Genomic DNA, 12032 nt, shown 5'->3' on the forward strand with positions numbered 1-12032 from the left:
TCCTGGAGGTGACGACGAGCAAACACTGGGAGAGGCCATACATCGTTTCATCCTATGGAAAAAGGATTGCATCATCTTTCGAAGTCCACCGACACCGCGTCTGCCGACTCCTCCTCGAAGTCCGCCACCGTGTCAGCAGACTCCCGCTCCTCCAAGTCCACGAACGCGTGAGCAGACTCCTGCTTCAAGTCCGGCACAGCGTCAGGCCACTCCTCCTGTTTCAAGTCTGACACCGTGTCAGGCCACACCTCCTGCTTCAAGTCCGGCACAGCGTCAGGCCACACCTCCTGCTTCAAGTCCGACACCGTGTCAGGCCACACCTCCTGCTTCAAGTCCGGCACAGCGTCAGGCCACTCCTCCTGCTCCAACTAAGCCACGTCAGCCGTCTCCGCCGCCTAAGCAATCGCAGAAGAGACACGCCGCAGCTATGGTGCGTAGCGGTACGAGTCGAGGTAGTACAGAAAGTACAGGCGGAGACAAGCGATATAAATATGGTCCAAGCAGCCTCGCTCCTCTTCCTCAGAGGCCTTACGACATGACCGAGGAGCAAAACGATGCAATAGTGCGGGCCGAAGTGGACGCTCATTTTCGACCGAAACCGGCAACGCCGCCGAGGGAGAAAGTGCCTGAGGAAAAGATTGACCACTTCATTCGTATGGCTAGACCACCAGCTCCCAAGCCTGTTGACTCAGACTATGAGCGCCAAATCAGGAAGGCACATCGAGCACGACTACAGAAAGAAGCGAGCTCGAGCTCGAGCCAACAAGCAGCTGTCAAAAAATGCGGGAAAACCGTTCCCCAGCTGGGAGAACAGGCGGCGCAATCGACCCCCCCCCGCTTGTTGTGCCAACAACACATGAGAGTACGCGCGCCCAATATTATTGTGGGCAAACCGTTTACGTTCCCGAGCTGGGCGATGTGGTAATAACCGAGGAGCATATAATGCAGGCTGAAATGCTCAAGATCACTGTTGGACAACTCCTCGAGATCGAGCCCATGTCTCCGCTTAGAGAGGAGGAAATAAAACGGAAATATGTCCGGGGCCAACCTTTGGTCGAGCCCGAGGAGGTCAAGAACCTCCCAACGAGAATGTATGAATTGCATGATTGGTACATGAAAATTACCAAGATTTCCAATCGAGAGTCCCTCATGGTGCAAGTCGAGGAAGATCATTACTTCCATAAGAAAGCTCTGGCCGTTGAGTATTCAGAACTATTTCAGTTATTCAATCAAGATGCACTCGACAAATCTATCGTCAGTTGCTATTGTCTGTAAGTGATTTCTTTCTGTAATTTAAGTCTCAAGCTAGCTCTAGTGCTCATTGATTGATCATTAATTACCTGTAATTATATATCCTCACTATATATTCTTTTCTGTGGTATTATGCAGGATGAAGATGTATGAAATGAAAAAAGCTGGACGCTATGGCATTGGGTTCATTGACCCAAATACCGTTAATGAATACACATGGAAATTGGAATGGTGTAGACAAGATGTAGAGAAATGCATGCTAGAGTTCTTGAAGCGCCTCAATAGCAATGAAGATATACTACTTCCTTACAACTTCGAGTGAGTCACACTGTCTTTGTACTACAAATTCTGTTTTTGCTTACTAGCTAGATGTTAATAAGTGTATAGGGTTTAGGGTTATAGTTGATTAGTGTTATGCACATGCCCGCTTAATTTATACATGCAAACGTATGCGCATGCAGCTTCCACTGGATCTTGTTAGACATTAAAGTTGACGAAGGAAAAGTTGAAGTACTGGACTCACTACTTAAAAAAATAGTGACTACAACATCGTGAAGGGGATAGTCGACAGGTTATTTCAATCATTATTAACTATATCTCGGCCTATTTAGTTCGTCATTTCCTGATATGAACTATTTTTAATAACTCCTTTATTAATTTTCTTTGCCGGCGGGTAGGGCTTGGGCAAAGTACATCAAGGTGACTCCAGGAAAATGGCGACAAAAGCTATGTTGGTATCGACCCAAGGTAAGTAATTAAGTAGTACTAGCTAGCTAGCTACCATCTCTTTAATTCTTGTTTCAATACCATTAATTAATTAACATGCTTGATTAATTATTATCTGATTAAATTCTATTGTCGTAAAGGCCCTGAAGCAGGCGCCGGGGACTGAAGTGTGTGCATACTACGTTTGCGAGAACATTCGCATGATGGCGTCCGAAAGGAGCAGATCTGATAGACAGGACTGGGTACGTTTGCCAGAACACTATTCACAAATCTTACATGATTGTCGATATCTAGTCACACAACTAATACACATGCATATTGATCTCCTTCTTAACAGTTCAAAGAGGTGCGGGACAAGCTCCTATCAGAGGAGCGCATACGAGCACTTCAAGAGGAAATAGCGGGATTTTTGCTCGACCAGGTCATAGATCCCAAAGGAGAATACTATTACCCGCTACCGCCCCCATGAACCACTTGTCATCGTGCTCCGAAGGCACCAAGGCAACATGTAGGAGAAATTGTATATATATACATGTGTATGTGTGAATAATTAATGGTGGTTGTGAGACATTCGATTATATATATATGATCAGTTCTACGAGAAAATCTATTTATATATATGCATAACGTGTACAATATGTAGTATCATAAAATACCAGCAAACAAAAAAGAATTAAATGGAAAACACAAAATTAATGGAAAAATAAAAATTAAAACCAAAACCCCCCCAAACATTTAGTACCGGTTGGTGCTACCAACCGGTACTAATGGTCTACCAGCACCCGGGCCTGGCTCGTGCCACGTGGTGGCACTTTAGCGCCGGTTCGTGCCGAACCGGTACTAAAGGGGGGGGGGGCTTTAGTCTCCACTCCATAGTGCCGGTTGCAGAACCGGCACTAAAGGCCCTTACGAACCGGTGATAAAGGCCTGTTCTGCACTAGTGTAAGAGCGAGACTCGTCAAAGGTCACATCATGCGAGATGCGCAAGCGACGACCAACAGGATCCCAACAGCGATAGCCCTTGTGCTCATCACTGTAGCCAAGGAAAACACACTCAACCGACTGAGCAGTCAGTTTGGTGCGTTCTCGCGGGGCAAGAAGGACATATCACACACATCCAAACATACGAAGGGCTGAGTAGTCAGGAGAACGACCAGTGAGACACTCCATAGGAATACCACCCTGCAGGGCAGTCGATGGCTGAATGTTGATGAGGTAGGTGGATGCAGAAACAGCCTCAGCCCAAAAGTGTGGGGGAAGGGAAGCGGCAATCATCAGCGCACGAGCCGTCTCAAGCAAATGACGATGCTTACGTTCCGCAACGCCATTCTGAGCATGAGCGCCAGGACAAGAAAACTGGGCCAGAGTACCCTGTTCCGCGAGAAAACCATGCAACAGCTGGGAGATAAATTCACCAGCAGAGTCAGCATGAAAAGTGCGAATAGGCGTGGAAAACTAGGTGTGAACCATGGCAGCAAAACTTTTGTATATAGAGAGAACTTCGCTACGAGATTTCATGAAGTAGAGCCAAATGTAGCGAGACAAATCATCAATAAACAAAACATAGTAGCGATGGCCACCTTTTGAATCAAAGGGAGCAGGACCCCAGACATCGGAATGAACTAAGTCAAAAGGACGCTGAGATACCGACTCACTGGTAGGATAAGGTAACTGGGTCTATTTGCCAAGTCTGCAACCATTACAATGTAAAGAAACATCTCCAGATACAGACCCTAAGAGGCCCTGACGAACTAAAGAAGACAAGCAAGAGCCACATATGTGACCAAGGCGATGATGCCACTGCTGGAAGGACGCAGACGAAGAGGCAGTAAGAGCATGAGAGCTGGCAGAAGTGGTGGCAGCGGAAGGAACACAAAGCCAGTCAACCTCGCAAAGGCCCTCTGACTCACGGTGCCAGGGGCCAGCACCAACCAAAGCCTTGGTGCGACGATCCTGAATGGAGCAAGAGTCGGTATCAAGAATGACACGACAACCAGAATCAGTAAGTTGGGCAGCGGAAAAAAGATTCATGGTAAGGCGAGGAACATGTGAAACACCAGGAACAAAAAAAGATGGAGTGGAAAGAATGCCACGACTAGCAAAAGGAAGAGGTGTGCCATCGGCGGTAAGAACATTAACAGGCGAATCAAGAGGTCGGAGAGAAGACAACATGGAAGAATCAGAAGACATATGAAAGGAGGCTCCAGAATCCAGAACCCACGAAGATGTACCTGACTGTGTAGATGCATGAGGTGGTGGAGAAGTGGATGCAGTCACAGTAGCAGCAGAACCAGTCGACGAGGAGCCGGAGGAAGCAAGTAGATGCTTGAGGCGTACAATGTCCTGGTCAGTGTGTGACGGAGTCGAGGAAGACCCTGGAGTCCCGCTGGAAGAGGAGCGCCTCTGGTCTCGCTTCTTGCTACCTCTTGAGCACTGCGTTGGTTTTCCCTTGAAGAGGAAAGGGTGATGCAGCAAAGTAGCGTAAGTATTTCCCTCAGTTTTTGAGAACCAAGGTATCAATCCAGTAGGAGGCTACGCGCGAGTCCCTCGCACCTACACAAAACAAATAAATCCTCGCAACCAATGCGATAAGGGGTTGTCAATCCCTTCACGGTCACTTACGAGAGTGAGATCTGATAGATATGATAGGATAATTTTTTTGGTATTTTTATGATAAGATGCAAAGTAAAATAAAAGCAAAGTAAAAAGCAAAGGAAATAAATAAGTGTTGGAAGATTAATATGATGAAGATAGACCCGGGTGCCATAGGTTTCACTAGTGGCTTCTCTCAAGAGCATAAGTATTTTACGGTGGGTGAACGAATTACTGTTGAGCAATTGACAGAATTGAGCATAGTTATGAGAATATCTAGGTATGATCATGTATATAGGCATCACGTCCGAGACAAGTAGACCGACTCCTGCCTGCATCTACTACTATTACTCCACTCATCGACCGCTATCCAGCATGCATCTAGAGTATTAAGTTCATGAAAACAGAGTAACGCCTTAAGCAAGATGACATGATGTAGAGGGATAAATTCATGCAATATGATAAAAAACCCCATCTTGTTATCCTCGATGGCAACAATACAATACGTGCCTTGCTGCCCCTACTGTCACTGGGAAAGGACACCGCAAGATTGAACCCAAAGCTAAGCACTTCTCCCATTGCAAGAAAGATCAATCTAGTAGGCCAAACCAAACTGATAATTCGAAGAGACTTGCAAAGATAACCAATCATACATAAAAGAATTCAGAGAAGATTCAAATATTGTTCATAGATAATCTTGATCATAAACCCACAATTCATCGGTCTCAACAAACACACCGCAAAAAGAAGATTACATCGAATAGATCTCCACGAGAGAGGGGGAGAACATTGTATTGAGATCCAAAAAGAGAGAAGAAGCCATCTAGCTACTAACTATGGACCCGAAGGTCTGAGGTAAACTACTCACACTTCATCGGAGAGGCTATGGTGTTGATGTAGAAGCCCTCCGTGATGGATGCCCCCTCCGGCGGAGCTCCGGAACAGGCCCCAAGATGGGATCTCGTGGGTACAGAAGGTTGCGGCGGTGGAATTAGGTTTTTGGCTCCTGTTCTGATCGTTTGGGGGTACGTAGGTATATATAGGAGGAAGGAGTACGTCGGTGGAGCAACAGGGGGCCCACGAGGGTGGAGGGCGCGCCCTGGGGGGGTAGGCGCGCCCCCTACCTCGTGGCCTCCTGGAAGCTTCTCTTACGTAGGGTCCAAGTCTCCTGGATCTTGTTCGTTCCAAAAATCACGCTCCCGAAGGTTTCATTCCGTTTGGACTCCGTTTGATATTCTTTTTCTGCGAAACTCTGAAATAGGCAAAAAACAGCAATTCTGGGCTGGGCCTCCGGTTAATAGGTTAGTCCCAAAAATAATATAAAAGTGAATAATAAAGCCCAATAATGTCCAAAACAGAAGATAATATAGCATGGAGCAATCAAAAATTATAGATACGTTGGAGACGTATCAAGCATCCCCAAGCTTAATTCCTGCTCGTCCTCGAGTAGGTAAATGATAAAAACAGAATTTTTGATGCGGAGTGCTACTAGGCATAATTTCAATGTAATTCTTCTTAATTGTGGTATGAATATTCAGATCCGAAAGATTCAAGATAAAAGTTCATATTGACATAAAAATAATAATACTTCAAGCATACTAACTAAGCAATTATGTCTTCTCAAAATAACATGGCCAAAGAAAGTTCATCCCTACAAAATCATATAGTTTAGTCATGCTCCATTTTCGTCACACAAGAATGCTCTCATCATGCACAACCCCGATGACAAGCCAAGCAATTGTTTCATACTTTAGTAATCTCAAACTTATAAACCTTCACGCAATATATGAGCGCGAGCCATGGACATAGCACTATGGGTGGAATAGAATATGATGATGGGGGTTATGTGGAGAAGACAAAAAAGGAGAAAGTCTCACATCAACGAGGCTAATCAATGAGCTATGGAGATGCCCATCGATTGATGTTAATGCAAGGAGTAGGGATTGCCATGCAACGGATGCACTAGAGCTATAAATGTATGAAAGCTCAACAAAAGAAACTAAGTGGGTGTGCATCCAACTTGCTTGCTCACGAAGACCTAGGGCACTTGAGGAGGCCCATTGTTGGAATATACAAGCCAAGTTCTATAATGAAAAATTCCCACTAGTATATGAAAGTGACAAAACAAGAGACTCTCTATCATGAAGATTATGGTGCTACTTTGAAGCACAAGTGTGGCAAAGGATAGTAACATTGTCCCTTCTCTCTTTTTCTCTCATTTTTTTGGGCCTTCTCTTTTTTTATGGCCTTTCTCTTTTTTTTATTCCTCACTTGGGACAATGCTCTAGAAAATGATGATCATCACACTTCTATTTATTTACAACTCAATGATTACAACTCGATACTAGAACAAAGTATGACTCTATATGAATGCCTCCGGCGGTGTACCGGGATATGCAATGAACCAAGAGTGACATGTATGAAAGAATTATGAATGGTGGCTTTGCCACAAATACTATGTCAACTACATGATCATGCTAAGCAATATGACAATGATGGACGTGTCATGATAAACGGAATGGTGGAAAGTTGCATGGCAATATATCTCGGAATGGCTATGGAAATGCCATAATAGGTAGGTATGGTGGCTGTTTTGAGGAAGATATAAGGAGGTTTATGTGTGAAAGAGCGTATCATATCACGGGGTTTGGATGCACCGGCGAAGTTTGCACCAACTCTCAATGTGAGAAAGGGCAATGCACGGTACCGAAGAGGCTAGCAATGATGGAAGGGTGAGAGTGCGTATAATCCATGGACTCAACATTAGTCATAAAGAACTCACATACTTATTGCAAAAATCTACAAGTCATCAAAAACCAAGCACTACGCGCATGCTCCTAGGGGGATAGATTGGTAGGAAAAGACCATCGCTCGTCCCCGACCGCCACTCATAAGGAGGACAATCAAAGAACACCTCATGTTTCAAATTTGTTACATAACGTTTACCATACGTGCATGCTACGGGACTTGCAAACTTCAACACAAGCATTTCTCAAATTCACAACTACTCAACTAGCACGACTTTGATATTATTACCTCCATATCTCAAAACAATCATCAAGCATCAAACTTCCCTTAGTATTCAACACACTCATAAGAAAGTTTTTACTAAACTTGAATACCTAGCATATTAGGATTATTTAAGCAAATTACCATGCTATTTAAGACTCTCAAAATAATCTAAGTGAAGCATGAGAGATCAATAGTTTCTATAAAACAAATCCACCACCGTGCTCTAAAAGATATAAGTGAAGTACTAGAGCAAAACTATATAACTCAAAAGATATAAGTGAAGCACATAGAGTATTCTAATAATTTCCAAATCATGTATGGCTCTCTCAAAAGGTGTGTACAGCAAGGATGATTGTGGTGAACTAAAAAGCAAAGACTCAAATCATACAAGACGCTCCAAGCAAAACACATATCATGTGGTGAATAAAAATATAGCTCCAAGTAAAGTTACCGATGGAAGTAGACGAAAGAGGGGATGCCTTCCGGGGCATCCCCAAGCTTTGGCTTTTTGGTGTCCTTAGATTATCTTGGGGGTGCCATGGGCATCCCCAAGCTTAGGCTCTTGCCACTCCTTGTTCCATAATCCATCAAATCTTTCACCCAAAACTTGAAAACTTCACAACACAAAACTCAGTAGAAAATCTCGTGAGCTCCGTTAGCAAAAGAAAACAAAAGACCACTTCAAGGTACTGTAATGAACTCATTCTTTATTTATATTGGTGTTAAACCTACTGTATTCCAACTTCTCTATGGTTTATAAACTATTTTATTAGCCATAGATTCATCAAAATAAGCAAACAACACACGAAAAACAGAATCTGTCAAAAACAGAACAGTCTGTAGTAATCTGTAACTAACGCAAACTTCTGGAACTCCAAAAAATCAGCAAAACTAGGACGACCTAGACAATTTGTTTATTGATCAGAAGCAATTGGAATCAGTATTTTATCACGTTATGGTGATTTTTAACAATTGTTTTCGTGAACAGAAAGTTTCTGGAAATTTCTGCAAGATCAAATAACTATCTTCCAAGAAGATCCTATAGGTTTAACTTGGCACAAACACTAATTAAAACATAAAAAAACATCTAACCAGAGGCTAGAACAAATATTTATTCCTAAACATAAGCAAAAGCAAAAAAAAAAACTAAAAATAAAATTGGGTTGCCTCCCAACAAGCGCTATCGTTTAACGCCCCTAGCTAGGCATAAAAGCAAGGATAGATCTTAGGTATTGCCATCTTTGGTGGGCAATCCATATGGTAATTTTATTTTCTTCCTAGGGAAGTGTTCCATGCCTTTCTTTAATGGAAATTGGAATTAATATTCCCTTCCTTCATATCAATAATTGCACCAATCGTTCTAAGGAAAGGTCTACCAAGAATAATAGGACATGAAGGATTGCAATCTATATCAAGAACGATAAAATCTACGGGCACATAGTTCCTATTTGCAACAATAAGAACATCATTAATTCTTCCCATAGGTTTCTTAATAGTAGAATCCGCAAGGTGCAAGTTTAAAGAGCAATCATCAAAATCATGGAAACCTAGCAAATCACACAAAGTTTTTGGAATCGTGGAACCCCTACCCCCAAATCACACAAAGCATAGCATTCATAATCCTTAAACTTAATTTTAATAGTAGGTTACCACTCATCATAAAGTTTTCTAGGGAGAAACTTCCAACTCAAGTTGTTCTTCATAAGATTGCATCAAAGCATCAACGATATATCTGGTAAAAGCTTTATTTTGACTATAAGCATGAGGAGAATTTAGCACAGATTGCAACAAGGAAATACAATCTATCAAAGAGCAATTTTCATAATTAAATTCCTTGAAATCCAAAATAGTGGGTTTAGCAACATCTAGGGTTTTGATCTCTTCAATCCCACTTTTATCAATTTTAGCATCAAGATCTAAAAACTCCGAATTTTTGGAACACCTTCTAGGTAAAGGTGGATCATATTCAGTCCCATCATTATCAAGATTCATATTGCAAAACAAAGATTTAATAGGAGACACATCAATAACTTTTAGATCTTCATCTTTATTTTCATAGAAATCCGGTTTAGCGGCCATCTTATTAACTAAGGTAGCCTGCTTATCCGATATTTCAGCTATCAACTTCTCAAGATGAGCAATTTGGGATCTCAAACCATCAAATTCTTTAGACATATCATCAAGTTCTTTATTCATATAACTCATAAAGCTTTTTTGTTGCTTAAGCTCATTTCTGAAGAAATTATTATGCTCAAATTGCAAAACCATAAAACTCCTAACATTGCTTTCGATCTCTTCTAATCTTTTAAGGTGAAGATCACCAAATCTAGGTAGAGCCATCGTGACAAACAAGCAATCCAACACACGAGCAAACAAAAAGCAAGCGAAAAAGAGGCGAACGAAAAAGAGAGGGCGAATAAAACGGCAAGGGTGAAGTGGGGGAGAGGAAAACGAGAGGCAAATGGCAAATAATGTAATGCGGGAGATAAGGGATTGTGATGGGTACTTGGTATGTTGACTTTTGCGTAGACCTCCCCGGCAACGGCGCCAGAAATCCTTCTTGCTACCTCTTGAGCACTGCGTTGGTTTTCCCTTGAAGAGGAAAGGGTGATGCAGCAAAGTAGCGTAAGTATTTCCCTCAGTTTTTGAGAACCAAGGTATCAATCCAGTAGGAGGCTACGCGCGAGTCCCTCGCACCTACACAAAACAAATAAATCCTCGCAACCAACGCGATAAGGGGTTGTCAATCCCTTCACGGTCACTTACGAGAGTGAGATCTGATAGATACGATAGGATAATATTTTTGGTATTTTTATGATAAGATGCAAAGTAAAATAAAAGCAAAGTAAAAAGCAAAGGAAATAAATAAGTGTTGGAAGATTAATATGATGAAGATAGACCCGGGGGCCATAGGTTTCACTAGTGGCTTCTCTCAAGAGCATAAGTATTTTACGGTGGGTGAACGAATTACTGTTGAGCAATTGACAGAATTGAGCATAGTTATGAGAATATCTAGGTATGATCATGTATATAGGCATCACGTCCGAGACAAGTAGACCGACTCCTGCCTGCATCTACTACTATTACTCCACTCATCGACCGCTATCCAGCATGCATCTAGAGTATTAAGTTCATGAAAACAGAGTAACGCCTTAAGCAAGATGACATGATGTAGAGGGATAAATTCATGCAATATGATAAAAACCCCATCTTGTTATCCTCGATGGCAACAATACAATACGTGCCTTGCTGCCCCTACTGTCACTGGGAAAGGACACCGCAAGATTGAACCCAAAGCTAAGCACTTCTCCCATTGCAAGAAAGATCAATCTAGTAGGCCAAACCAAACTGATAATTCGAAGAGACTTGCAAAGATAACCAATCATACATAAAAGAATTCAGAGAAGATTCAAATATTGTTCATAGATAATCTTGATCATAAACCCACAATTCATCGGTCTCGACAAGTACACCGCAAAAAGAAGATTACATCGAATAGATCTCCACGAGAGAGGGGGAGAACATTGTATTGAGATCCAAAAAGAGAGAAGAAGCCATCTAGCTACTAACTATGGACCCGAAGGTCTGAGGTAAACTACTCACACTTCATCGGAGAGGCTATGGTGTTTATGTAGAAGCCCTCCGTGATGGATGCCCCCTCCGGCGGAGCTCCGGAACAGGCCCCAAGATGGGATCTCGTGGGTACAGAAGGTTGCGGCGGTGGAATTAGGTTTTTTGGCTCCTGTTCTGATCATTTGGGGGTACATAGGTATATATAGGAGGAAGGAGTACGTCGGTGGAGCAACAGGGGGCACACGAGGGTGGAGGGCGCGCCCTGGGGGGGGGGGGTTGGCGCGCTCCCCTACCTTGTGGCCTCCTGGAAGCTTCTCTTACGTAGGGTCCAAGTCTCCTGGATCTTGTTCGTTCAAAAAATCACGCTCCCAAAGGTTTCATTCCGTTTGGACTCCGTTTGATATTCTTTTTCCGCGAAACTCTGAAATAGGCAAAAAACAGCAATTCTGGGCTGGGCCTCCGGTTAATAGGTTAGTCCCAAAATAATATAAAAGTGAATAATAAAGCCCAATAATGTCTAAAACAGAAGATAATATAGCATGGAGCAATCTAAAATTATAGATACGTTGGAGACGTACCACTTCTTCTGGCGACAACCAGACTCTGGGTGACCTGACCGGGAGCAGTAGCCACAGAAAGTGTCATGGCGTGATGTACCCTTCCCGACATAAGGAGGGTGATACGTCTCCATCGTATCTATAATTTTTGATTGTTCCATGCCAATATTATACAACTTTCATATACTTTTTGGCAACTTTTTATACTATTTTTGGGACTAACATATTGATCCAGTGCCCAGTGCCAGTTCCTGTTTGTTGCATGTTTTATGTTTCACAGAAACCCCATATCAAACGGAATCAAAACGGGATAACAACGGA

Source organism: Triticum aestivum, chromosome 7D (assembly GCF_018294505.1).
Source record: "Triticum aestivum cultivar Chinese Spring chromosome 7D, IWGSC CS RefSeq v2.1, whole genome shotgun sequence".
Lineage (NCBI taxonomy): Eukaryota > Viridiplantae > Streptophyta > Magnoliopsida > Poales > Poaceae > Triticum > Triticum aestivum.